The sequence below is a fragment of the Fukomys damarensis genome, unplaced genomic scaffold, assembly GCF_012274545.1.
Source record: "Fukomys damarensis isolate Sample0158 unplaced genomic scaffold, DMR_v1.0_HiC HiC_scaffold_16, whole genome shotgun sequence".
Classification (NCBI taxonomy): domain Eukaryota; kingdom Metazoa; phylum Chordata; class Mammalia; order Rodentia; family Bathyergidae; genus Fukomys; species Fukomys damarensis.
Genome location: NW_022900928.1, coordinates 30009587 through 30022941, shown reverse-complemented (window position 1 = coordinate 30022941; position 13355 = coordinate 30009587). Strand labels below are relative to the sequence as shown.

At 34.8% G+C, this 13355-nt stretch overlaps 1 pseudogene; it reads right to left on the bottom strand.

The window, feature by feature from the left end:
- Positions 1 to 811: 811 nt before the first annotated feature.
- On the bottom strand, positions 812 to 6480 carry LOC104856978 (annotated as a pseudogene).
- Positions 6481 to 13355: the final 6875 nt, after the last annotated feature.

Genomic DNA, 13355 nt, shown 5'->3' with positions numbered 1-13355 from the left:
ACAGGGGATATATTAGTAAATGTGCTGAATATATAAAACATTAAATACTTAAGGTGAAAATAACAACACCAAAGGAATAGACAAATTTACAGAGTCATAGACATTAGCACTGGTAATTAAAATAAAGAGATGAAAGAAAAAAGCAAAATTGTTTATATAACATTCCACTGAAAAAGTGAAAATATGCATTTGTTTATTTTATTTTTTTTTAGTGCACAAATACTCTGACCACTTTTGTAATACACTGGGCAATAAAAGTTTTCCCAAATTAAAATAAGAATACAAATTACATTCTAAAACTATTTATAATTATCCTGAAAACATAACTGTATGATATTTGGATATTTATCAAAATTTAAACCATAAGAAAAACACTTCTTTTTTTTTGAGACAGGGCCTTGCTAAATAGTTCAGGGTGGCCTTGAACTCATTATGTAGCTCAATCTGGCCTTGTACTCCCTAGTGATCATCCTGCCTCAACCTTCTAAGTGCTGGCATTAGAGGAATGTACCACCACAATGGGCTAGGAACATACTAAATAACATTTTTTTAAAGAAAAAAAAATCACAAAGGCAGTTAGAAAATAGTTTAAAAGTAAATGAAATCTCAGAATCTGTAGACAGGTGCAGTTTATGTCTATACATAGTTAAATGTATAATTTCTAAATTTTTATTTCAAGAAACAAAAAGATTAAAAATAGATGGTCTACATTTGAAGGACTATTTGTGTCTGGCACCTATTCAGATGTTGAAGTTTTAGCCTCCCAGGTACTGGTGCTTGAAGGTGGGGGGGTAATTAGATTTAGATAAGGTCAGAAGTTTGGTGACTCCATGATGGGATCAATGGAAACATAAGAAAAGAAGACAGAGATCTGGCTGTCAAAGCCCACTAAGAAAGATAATGTGAAGGATACAGTGAGAACCTGGCAGTCCATTAACCAGGAAGTCAGCCTGGGATAGACATAGACTATTTGGGCACCTTCTTCTTGGACTTCACAGTTATGATCAATAATATCTGTTATTTTTTTTAAACTTGTTTTTTTAGTACATATATATCATACATGTCGATCACATTCATCATTGGGAATTTGTAGCTGTAGATGATACATCTTAATTCTTTTTTCCACATTTCCCTTCACACCCTTCAAACCCTCCTCTCATCTGCACTTATAAAAACTCTGTTGCCACTTTTTTTTATTCTGTCTTTTCCTTTTCCATTCTTCCTTTCCCCCTCTTCCCTTCCTTTTCCCCTTCCCATTTGAACATTTTCTTCCTACTTCCCAATATCTATCATACATGTTGGTCCTTATGTATCCTTTTGGTTTCTCATACAAGAGAATCAATGCAATATTTAAACATATGTGTCTGAATTATTTCCTATAAAATTATGGTCTCAAGCGCATTCTTATACCTGGAAATGTCTCAAATTTATCCTTCTTTATGGCAGAGTAGTGCTCCACTGTATATAAATCCACACTTTTATCTATTCATCCACTGATGTGCACCTAGACTGTTACCATGATTTGGCTATTACAAATTGTGGCTACTATAACCATCGATGTGCACCTATCGCTGGGGTGCGATGCTTTTAATTGACTTAGGAAGATACCCAGAAGAGAAATAGCTGGGTCAAATAGGCCCTCTATTTTTATTTTTTTGAGGAAGTTCTATACTGACTTCCATAATGGTTGTACCAATTTACACGCCCTCCAACAGTGGAAAAGCATTTCTTTTTTTCCACAAACTTGCCAGTATTTCTTATTGATTGATTTCCTGATGATAGCATTTCTTTCTGGGGTGAGATGGAATTGAAGCACTGTTTGAATTTGTATATCTTGAAAAGCCTGTGATGTCGAAGATATTTTCTTATATTTATTTGCTGTTTGTACTTCTTCATCTTAGAAGTGTATATGTATTTCAGATACCCATTTTTGGGTTAGGTCTTTAAATTTGGGTGGGCTAATTCTTTATAGATTCTAGATAGTAGTCCTTTGTCTGAGGGACAGGTGGCAAAATTTTTTCACACTCTGTGGGTTGTCTCTTCACTCTCTGGTTGTTTTATTTTGTTGTGCAAAAGGTTTGTAACAAGATGAGATCCCATTTGTTGAATCTTTGTTATATGTACTATGTGATTGGGTTTTTTTCATAAAGCCTTTGCCTGCACCTACAGCTTCAAGTGTTCTACTTATTGTGTTTTCTAGCTGATTGTTTCTTTTTTAATAGTTAGATTAAATTATAGGTTATGTAGCAAAGATAGGGTGAAAAGAATGTAATGCCAAGTTTTTATATTTTACATATATTAATCTATCATGGAATGGGTTAAGGATACATATGTTAATCTCTTGAGTGGTAAAACTCCAGCTTCTAGCTGTCAGGAGAATTTTTAACATTTAAAATTTATCAATAACATCACAGAGCTTTTGTTGATATGGATTATATATGGATTATATCAGAACTTACCTGTACTAGATATTTGAGAAATTGTTAAACGATATCATCATGACATTACATGATATAATGAAAATATTTTAAATCAAAAAGTCATTTAATATGCCTGACCTAGTGAACTTCATGACTGAGGGACAGAGTATACTTTAGAGAATCAGTTGTTCACTGCTATGATAGTATGGCTGACTGGGAGCTTTGGCTTACTACTACTCATTACTCCTGCTGTGGCTCACTAGAGAGTATCAGGTATTGTTTTTCAAATTAATGTCTAGGAAAAAATCAAAATTCAATAGTGGGGTTTTTACTGAATGTATGTTGCTTTCACACCATTTAATAGTTGAAAATACATTAAAAGGGCATAACATTGGGATACAACAACCCATTTCATACTTTTCTACTAAAAATTTGTACTTTCGTATAATAGTACAGCTATGCATTCTACTACTCATTACTCCTGCTGTGGCTCACTAGAGAGTATCAGGTATTGTTTTTCAAATTAATGTCTAGGAAAAAATCAAAATTCAATAGTGTGGTTTTTACTGAATGTATGTTGCTTTCACACCATTTAATAGTTGAAAATACATTAAAAGGGCATAACATTGGGATACAACAACCCATTTCATACTTTTCTACTAAAAATTTGTACTTTCGTATAATAGTAGACAGCTATGCATCTCAGTAGCTTGGCCTGGGGGATACAGGAAGCAATCTTTGTGTTTACTCACTTGGTGTGATGAATGGCAAGGTGTCTACACATGTGCAAAACTGTCAAACTGGGAATTTTACCCACTTATTGCTCCATCTAACAAGTTTTATGTATATTTACTTGAGTGTCACAGGGGGTAAAATACACCCACACCACTCTTATGTTATGAAAACATGTATTTTATCATAATGGAATCTGGGTGTGACTAACAGTAGCTGCAGCTAGAGAAAGGAAAAACCCATCAGTCCATTCACCCAATTGGCAGATGAATAGCAAGGTGGGTATGGGAGCTCCAAAGAGTGAGAGCTGAATTTTACCCAGGAAATGCACATTGCTAAATTTCTGTGCACTGAGGATTTGTTTTTTTAAAAAAATTTCTTTTGATTTTCAGGTCATCTGAGAAGTGAGAACTTTCTCCTTCTGACTATGTAGAATGCAAATGTGATGGTGGGAGTCTCAGGAACCATTTTAGACAATGAAAGATGCTGAAGACATGCCATAGCAAACTGATGAAGTGAACAGACAGAAGTTTAGATCCCTGATGACTAGAGTGGTCACACTAGCCCTGTGTGAGATCTCCCATGTGAAAGGAGAATAAGTCAGTATCACGTTGGATTTTTGTGCTTATAAGTAAATCAGGCTGTAACTGCTATCATTGTAGAAGAAGAAAGAAAGAAGTCTTTTGTGATGAAAATAACTTATTCTTTAAGCAACTTAGTAAAACATAACACATTTTTATTATAGTGGCTACAAAGCATGCACCCCTCCATAGTGACCCCATGATCCAATCACTTTACAAATGCTCTACTTCTTGACATGTGAGACTTCTGTAGGATATCTTAGACCAAAACAACAATCCTTTTTGCAATAGTATCCAAAAAAATAAAATACTTAAGAATAATTTAGTCAGAGAATAGAAAGATCGGTATCCAAAAAACTATAAAGCCTGGTGAAAGAAGTTGAAAAATACATAAATAAATGAAAATATATCCCATACTCAGATTAGAAGTGGTATTACTAAAATGTCTTCTGTCACATTATAATGTGAGTTAAATTACTTTAGAAATTTTGTTATTGTTTGGTAGGTCTTGGAAGCTGTATTTCTTTCAACTTCATTTCTCTGTTTGTTGATTTATTGTCAAATATCCTGACTTTTCTCCATTATTTCAATTTGTTATTGAGCCTATCCAGAAATGTTCATTAAGGTACTATAGTTTTTAGGTCTAAAATTTTTATCTAGTTTTTATAATGTCTGTCTTTCTACAGAGAAATTCTATCTTTTATTCTTTTTGGTGTTTTTTTTCTTTATTTTATGGGGCATATGTGTATAATTTCTTTGACTAGGTACTTTAAGTATCTGTATTATCTTGTGTTTGGCATTTACTGATTGTGTTTATTTTTTAGAATTGATCTCATTTCCTGGTTGTGTATATTGTGTTTTAAATTTATACCTCAGTTTTTATTCTACTGTGTTCTTAGTTGTACTATAATGCTCAAAGGAGTATGTTTTGTTTTAGAAGGCATTCTCCACTGTTAGGTTCAGACTGTCAGTGTTTTTTGTTTTTTTGTTTGTTTTTGGTACCAGGATCGAACTCAGATCTCTGCACTTGCAAGGCAGGTGGTGGGACCACTGAGCTAAATCCCTGGCCCTAGACTGTCATTTCTCTTAAATCTTATGTGTGTGTTTGTTCACACTCACCTATGTTTATGTAGGCCTGGCTCATGTGTATCTTGGTTAATATTGAGACTTGTGGTGGAGTGTACACATACACAAATTTAAGGAACCCTTAAGGAATTTAAGGAACACACACACACACATATATACACACACACACACACACACACACACACACACACACAATTCCCTGGATTAAATTCCAGGGAATTTTTTTGAGATAAATTTTTATTTCCCTCTCCTATGCTCTTGAGTATACTACTAGATATTTGAATCACACATATATTAAATTTGGAATAAAACCAGGTTTGAAGGAAGACTTGTGTTGCCACCATATCCATGTTGAAATATTGGCTTTGCTGCCTTCATTGTCACTTGTCACATTAACTCATCTCTCCTTAAAGTTCCTACTTAATGTTAACCCTCAATTTGCACCACTTACATGCTGCTCACCTAATCAGATGATGAAAATTAAGTAGCCTGTCCTTTCAGAGCAAGTAACTATTAATTATCTTGCATACATTTGAATGCCTTTTGGGCAGCACATTTTTAAACAGCAAAACTTTTATTAGTATATTTTAGATATACATAATGATAACATTCATCATAAGGAATTTGTATCTATACATGATAAATCTTGCTTCTTTTCTTTTCATTTCCTCCTTCCTTTTACCCCTCTTCCCTTCTTTATTTACAAAAACTTTGTTTCCTTTTATTCTTTTTTCTTCTTGTCCCTTTTTCCTTTGCCTCTCCTCCCTCCCTTGCTCCCCTTCTCCTTTGAACATTTTCTTCCCAATTTTCTAATATCTATTATACATTTTGGTCCTTATTTCACTTTTGATTTTTCACACCAGAGAAACAATGTGTGTCCAATTTATTCTACTTAAGAGTATGGCCTAAAGATGTATCCATTTAGCCAGACATGCCTCAAGCTTATCCTTATTTATGGCAGACTAGTATTCCATTGCATAAAAAACCACATCTTCTGTGAAGATGCTGGGCTTGCCTTTTGTGCCTGTACAAAAGAATCCCCAAGTACACACTTGAGAGCCCCATTAGTGATATAACAGAAATTTCCTGGAGAGTCATCAAGGAGACATTTACATACTTAAGTGAGTAACTATTGGGCCAAGGGAGCAGGACTGATTGACAAACATAAGGTTATAGGAAGTCACATTAGGCGTGGCAATTGTGGAGATTAAAAAATGACCACTGATGAGCATATTGATAACCCATAAAAAGAGAAAGCAACACAGGCTCTGATGCATAGATTTCTGTTTGAACTTTGCCAGATAGGAGCTTCCGGAGCTGAGGGTGATAGCCTGGAGGACACTCAGCAGGCAGGTGGTACAGATGGACAGACCTCTCATTAGCCTGTACAAGTGGATAACAAATTTGCATTTGATGTCATCCCCTAAATCCTGAAAACCAAAAATGTCTATAGCTATGAAAGTGACAGTCAGCAGCATCACAATGTGAATGAGAGCCAAGTGGCCAATGGTCAAATCAATGGGCTTTGGCCTGTCCTCCAGAAGGAACATGAGGACATAAAAGAGAAACAGGACCATGTTGGCTGTGATCCCAATGCTGACTTCAAAGAAAAACAGGTACTATATGTCAGTAAACTTGAAAACTTTGCTGTTTTTATTCATGTTCATGTAGGAAGACTTATATCATAGATATCTGAGAAGAAAAGCACAGAAAATTATCACAATGTTACCTCTTTAATTAATGTCAGCCAACATTATGATTCACCAAATTATGTGGCTTCATCCCAATGTGTCCTTTTTCCTCTTTGGTAGTCTCCTTTGCCAGTACTCTCATGGATTCCTCATGGCTCTGTTTACTGTCCCTTCTCTTATACATCATAGGTGTATTATGGGTTGCTGTGCTGGGCTCCCATAATATTTCTGTAATAAAGCTGTCATATTTTAATATGTTTTTATATTTTTTCTATTCTTTAGATTTCAAGTCTAATTCATTGCCTTACTTGTCCTTATGTCTGCATTCACAAATTCAGCAAATTAAGGCATCACCTTATGTGTTCAGGAAAAATAAGTATTTTAATGTGATTATTTGGTTGTCTGTGAGATTTTTCAATTACATAATGTCATAAAATGCAGCTTAGCAAAAGATATTATATTTCATGCACTTAAAACATGCACCTATTTACCTATTTCACATAATGGTGGAAAAAAAAACCTAATGTACATCATGTAAAGGTACAAGATCCCAATGATGAATGTAACTGTACTGTATACCTAAAATGTATCAATAAATTTAATGGAACAATTTTGAAAATATATAAAAATAATATTAAAATGAATAATGTTATACAGCATCACTTATATATTAAAATATTTAGATGAAACAAATTAAAATATAAATTTTAAATCTTTTTATGTGACTATGAAATTCAGACTGTAGTGTAATGCTGCTTCATGAATTTAAATCTTAAATAATACGTAACACTCTAAAAGTGATCAAGGAAAATGTTCAAATCTTCTAATAACTGACAGGACAGAAGTTCATTGTTGAAAGACTATGTAGGAAAGCGTGGTCATAAAGAAAATGACTACAGTATGCCATGTGTGTGCATATGCCACAGGTTAACATAACATACAAGGTACCTTGTAATTAGTGGGGCATTGCCTGAGATTGGTATATCTTTTTTATTGAACTTCCTTGAACACTAATCAAGAAAAGTGAAGATGAATGAAGATGAGCCACTTATTTAGCCCCATGGAGAGATGACAAAAAAGGGGATGAATCTTCCAGCTGTATCCAAGGTTTATGAACTACATAAAGCTGTGTTAGGTAGACATATACTCCAAATATCTTTGTATCATGTTGTAAGTGCTGAAAACAATAGTTTATAGATATATCTGTAGGGATATATTACTTTATAAGGTAATACATTCAGGAGAATATGAATATCTCATAAAGTAATGTAAAAATAATCCCCTAGTTTGTCTCCTCCAAGCTATGCCTCATGCAGCTCATGCTTGCCTAGCACAGCACAGTTAAGAATATCAGGGAACCAGACAGGAACTATTGGTATCAACAGGGTGATGTAGGAGCTTTTCCTATGACACAGCTCTTAACAGTGACGATGCTGTGAAGGCACTTGGCTGGCCTAATGTATCAAGGACAGAAATCTGCTCTAACACTGGAGGAAACAAGCTTCCCTTGGAGAGATGGCAGGTTGGTAAATCAATGAATGAACCAAAGAAATGTAACACAGAAGAAAGGCTTGAAGTAGCAAACACTCAGAAAGCTACATTGGGAAAGAGGGAGAAAAATGTGTTTGGGCAACATAGGGATAAACTAAACATGTGTGGAGGAAAGATACTAAAAGGGAATCTGTGTATTCTTTTTTTTTTTTTCTTTTTTTTGTACTGGGGATTGAACTCGGGTCCTTGCACTTGCAAGGTGGGCCACTGAACTGCTGAGCTAAATCCCTGGCCCTTTGTATTCTTTTTGACAGTCACTCTGGCAAAGAATCAGAGAACATCCAGAGAAGCTTCCCTCAGGAGAAATGTAATGCATTCCCATCAATATCATGATCTAGAAATAGAAATGATTCACTGGAAACACGGTGATATTTCTGCAGTTTCTGAGACTATGGACAATCCTCTCATACATGTTATCATAAAAGGGCCACAACTAGTGAAGAATGCTCATCTGTACACTTGAGCCAGTATCAGGAGAGAAATGCAATCAATGGGAGGAGGGGAGGACTTTGTAGGAAACCTGTTCAAGTCTGGTTGCCTCTGGACTTGTGGAAAGATTAATTACAGAGTATAGAATGGAAGGCAGGAAAGGCCTTTTTTAATTTTTAAAAAATTCATTAAAGGTTTTGTATATTTTAGGTATAAAATATGATGACATTCATCATTGGGAATTTGCGTCTTTACATGGTATATATTGGCTCTTATTTTTTCCTTTTTCTCAACTGCAATATGAGCATATTCTTCATTGTTCAGGGATGAAATGCTTTATCTCCAGCACATGACAAGGAATGATATGTGTAAGTCAGGAGGCAACTTCACCTCTTATTACTTTACTGTATATGTGAACTTCACACCACTGTATTCAGCATTCTCCTTGGCTATAAATAACGGTTAAAAAAAACTGCTTAGGAAGTGAGATCCATCATGCTCAAAGCAGTGGGCTAGGGCTGTGAATATATTTGTAAAGAAATTCCACTAATTTAAAAAATTGCTATAAAAAACTGCAATGCGAATAGGATGGCATGTGAGAAAGGCAAAGTCATCTCTCACTATTGGTCACTTCTAGGTACCCAACATTTCTCAAAAGTACCAATAAACTTAATGAAACAATTATCATGTATTGTATATAGGTAAACCAATCACAAGTTCAAAATATTGGAAATCAAAACTGCATTTAATGCGTCATTTTGAACTTCATACCTTAGAAACAAGACAGGCAGAGAATCAAGCGTTTTTCTCTCATGCTCTGGTAGCTGCTGAGAGCTGTGGGTCACCACACTTCCCAGCATCAGTACACAATACAATGGGCTGTGCATATTGGTAGCCTGGGAAAAGTCTGAATTTAAAGTATGATTTCTCCTGAATGAATATTGCTTTAACATCACAATAATGTTGAAAAACCTTTACTGAAATCGTGTGAATTGGAGAATATCTGTGTATTTAATGATACTATTTTATTTATATATTTTTACTGCTACATTTTAGGGCATATAATACAGTTACATTCATCATTGGGATCTTGTACCTTTATATGATGTGTCTTGGTTCTTACTATTTCCCCCATCCTCTGGCCTCCCTTCACCCTCTCCACCCTTCCCTTTTACAAAGACTTTGTTTCCATTTTTTTTTTCCTTTTCTCTTATTATTTTCTTTTCCCTTCTTAGCTTTCCCTTACCACTCCCACTTCCCCTACACCTTTAGATATTTTGTTCCTTTTACACAATATCAGTTATACATTCTGATCCTTATTTACACTTTTAGTTTATCACACCAGAGAAACTATATGGTATTTGCACGTGTGTAAAATTAATTTCATTTGAGAGTATGGCCTCAATGTGCATCCACTTAGCTATAAATGTCTTGAGTTTCTCATGCTTTATGACTGAGTAGTACTCCATTTTATAAAAAGTAAACCATATCTTTATCCAGTATCCAGTTGATGGGCAATTGGGCCCTTTCGAAGTTTTAGCTATTACAAACTGTGCCACTATAAACATGGTTCAGCATATATAACTGTGGTATGATTCTTTTAATTCTTTTGGGAACATACCCAGCAGGGGAATAACTGTATTGCATGGAACTTATAATCCTAGTAGTTTTAAGGTATCTCCATATTGATTTCCATAGTGGTTGCACCAGTCTGCACTCCCACCAACAATGGAGAAGGGTTCCTTTTTCCCCACACCACAGCCAGCATTTGTTATTGTGTGATTTCTTGATAGCAGCCATTCTTTCTGGGGTGAAGTGGAATCTCAGTGTTGTTTTCATTTGCATCTCTCGAATGACCAGTGATGTGGAATATGTTTTCAAATGTTTATTTGCTGCTTTTGCTTCTTTTTCTGAGAAATATCTGTTCAATTCAGATGCCCATTTCTTAATTGAGTTTATTGGTACATTTTAGGTATACAGTATGGTTACATTCATTATTGGGATCTTGTACCTTTACATGACAGGGCTTGGTTCTCATTTTTTCCCCTTATCCCTACCCTCCCTTCACCCCCCTCCCCTCCCCATTTACAAGCACTTTATTTCCATGTTTTCATTTTCTCATATTTTTTCTTTCCCTTATTTCCTTTCCCCTACCTTTCCCACTTCTCCTATACCTTTAGCTTTTTTCTTCCTATTTCACATTGTCAATTATATCATTAGGATCTTATGTACCATTATAGTTTTTCACACCAGAGAAACTATTTGGTATTTACACTTGTGTGACTTATTTATTTCACTTAGGAATATATCCTCAATAAGTATCCATTTTCCTATGAATGAATCTAATTTCTCATTTTTTATGGCTGAGTAGTATTCCATTTTATAGAAAGACCACATCTTCTTTATCCAGTCTCCAACTGAGGGGCAAATGGGCTGTTTCCAAGTTTTAGCTATTACAAACTGTGCCACTATTAACATTGGTGTGCATATATCGCTGTGGTATGACTCTTTTAATTCTATTGGAAAGATACCCAGCAGTCATCCTTTCTGGGGTGAGGTGGAATCTCTGTTGTTCTCCTCTGCAACTCTCGAGTGACCAGTGATGTGGAACATTTTTTCATATATTTACTTGATGCTTTTACTTCTTTGTCTGAGAAATGTCTGTTCATTTCAGTTGCCCAATTTTGAATCAGGTCTTTGTATTGGGGGGTGGCTGATTTTTTTGAGTTGTTTATATATTCTACATAATAGTCCTTTATCTGAGGAGCAGCTGGTAAAAAATTTTTCCCACATTGTGGGTTGTCCTTTAGTTCTGTTCATGGTTTCTTTGCAGTGCAGAAGCTTTTTAATAAGAGGACATTTCAGTTGTTGATTTTTTGTGCTAGTTCCCATGCTACTGAGCATTTCTTCATAAAGTCTTTTCCTATGCCAATGTCTTCAAGAGTTCTGCCTAACTTATCTTCCAGCAAATTTAGTGACTCTTTTTTAATATTTAGATCTTTAATCCACTTGGATTTTAGTTTAGTGTATGGAGAAAAATAAGGGTCTAGTTTTAATCTTTGGCAGGTTGAGATCCACTTTTTCCAACACCATTTATTAAAGAGGCTATCTTTCCTTGAGTGGGGATAGTCAGCTCCTTTGGCAAAGATGAGGTAGCTGAGTACATCTGGAGTTGTTTTTGTGTCTTCCAATCTATTCCATTGATCCTCAGGTATGTTTCTTTGCCAGTACCATGGTGTTTTTATCACAGTGGCTTTGTAGTATAGTTTCAAATTGGGAATTGTTATAACTGCTGCCATTGTCTGTTGCCTAGGATGGCTTGTGCTATTCTAGGTCTCTTCTGATTCCAAATGAATTTTTGGATTATTTTTTTCTAGTTCTGTGAAATATAGTGTTGGAATTTCAATCAGCATTACATTGAATCTGTATAGCAGTTTTGGTAGTATGGCCATTTTCGCTATGTTGATTCTTCCTACCCAGAAGTAGGGGATATCTTTCCCTTTTCTTATATCCTCTTTGATTTGCTTTGCCAGAGTGTTATAGTTTTCAGTGTAGAGGTCTTTTGCATCTTTTGTTAGATTGATTCCTAGATATTTCATTTTTTGGATGGTATTGTGAAAGGAATTGTTTCCCTAATTTCTCTCTCAGTGAATCTGTTATTTGTGTACTAGAAAGCTATGGATTTTTGAGAGTTGACCTTGCATCCAGCTACCTGCAGAAAGTGTCAATTAATTCTAGAAATCTTTTGGTGGAACTTTTTGGGTCTTCAATATAGAGTATCATATGGTCAGCAAACAATGACAGTTTAACTTCTTCCTTTCCTATCTTTATTGCTTTAATTTCTTTCTCTTGTTTAATTGCTGTGGCTAATGCTTCAGGAACTATATAGAAGAGGAGAGGTGGCAGTGGCCATCCTTGTCTTCTTCCTGATTTTAAATGTGAAGGTTTTCTGTTTTGGGGCATTTAATATGATTTTGGCTGTTGGGTTTTCATAGATAGCCTTTATTAATTTGAGATATAGATCATCTATTCCAATTTTTTGCAGGGTTTTTAAACATGAGTGGGTGTTGAATTTTGTCAAATGCTTTTTCTGCATCTGTTGAAAGGATCATATGGTTTTTGTCCTTGACCATGTTAATATAGTGTATTACATTTATTGACTTTCATATTTTGAAACATCCTTGCATTCATGGAATAAATCTGACTTGGACAGGATGTATGATCTTCTTGATGAAGCCATCCTGTATTCTGTTTGCTAGTATCTTATTAAGGAATTTTGAATATATATTCATTAAGGAAATTGCACTGTAGTTCTCTTTTTCAGTTGGGTCTTTCCCTGGTTTGGGAATCAAAGTAATACTTGCTTCCCTGAAGAATTTGGAAGTATTGCTTCACTTTCAATTTCATTGAAAAGTTCAGAGTAGTGTTAGTAGTTCTCTAAATGTCTTGTAAAATTCAGCAGTGAATCCATCAGGACCTGGGCTTTTCTTTGTTCATAAATTTTAATTACATTTTCAATTTCACTGATTATAATTGGGGTATAAATTCTGTTTAATCCAAGTGGATTAATGTTGAAAATTTTTTGATCTTCTTCATTCAACTTTGGTAATTCATAAGTATCTAGAAAACTGCATTATTTATGTGTTTTTCATTTTATTAGAGTACAGGTTCTCAAGTAGGTATTGATGAAGCTCAGGATTTCTGTTTGATCTGTTGTGACTTCACCTTTTTTTCCCTAATTGCATGGATCTGAGCCTTTTCTTTCCTTTTTTTGATAAAGTTAGCTAAGGGTTTATCAATTTTGTTTATTCTTTCAAAAAACCAACTCTTCAATTCATTGGTTTTTTATATCATTTTCTCAGTTT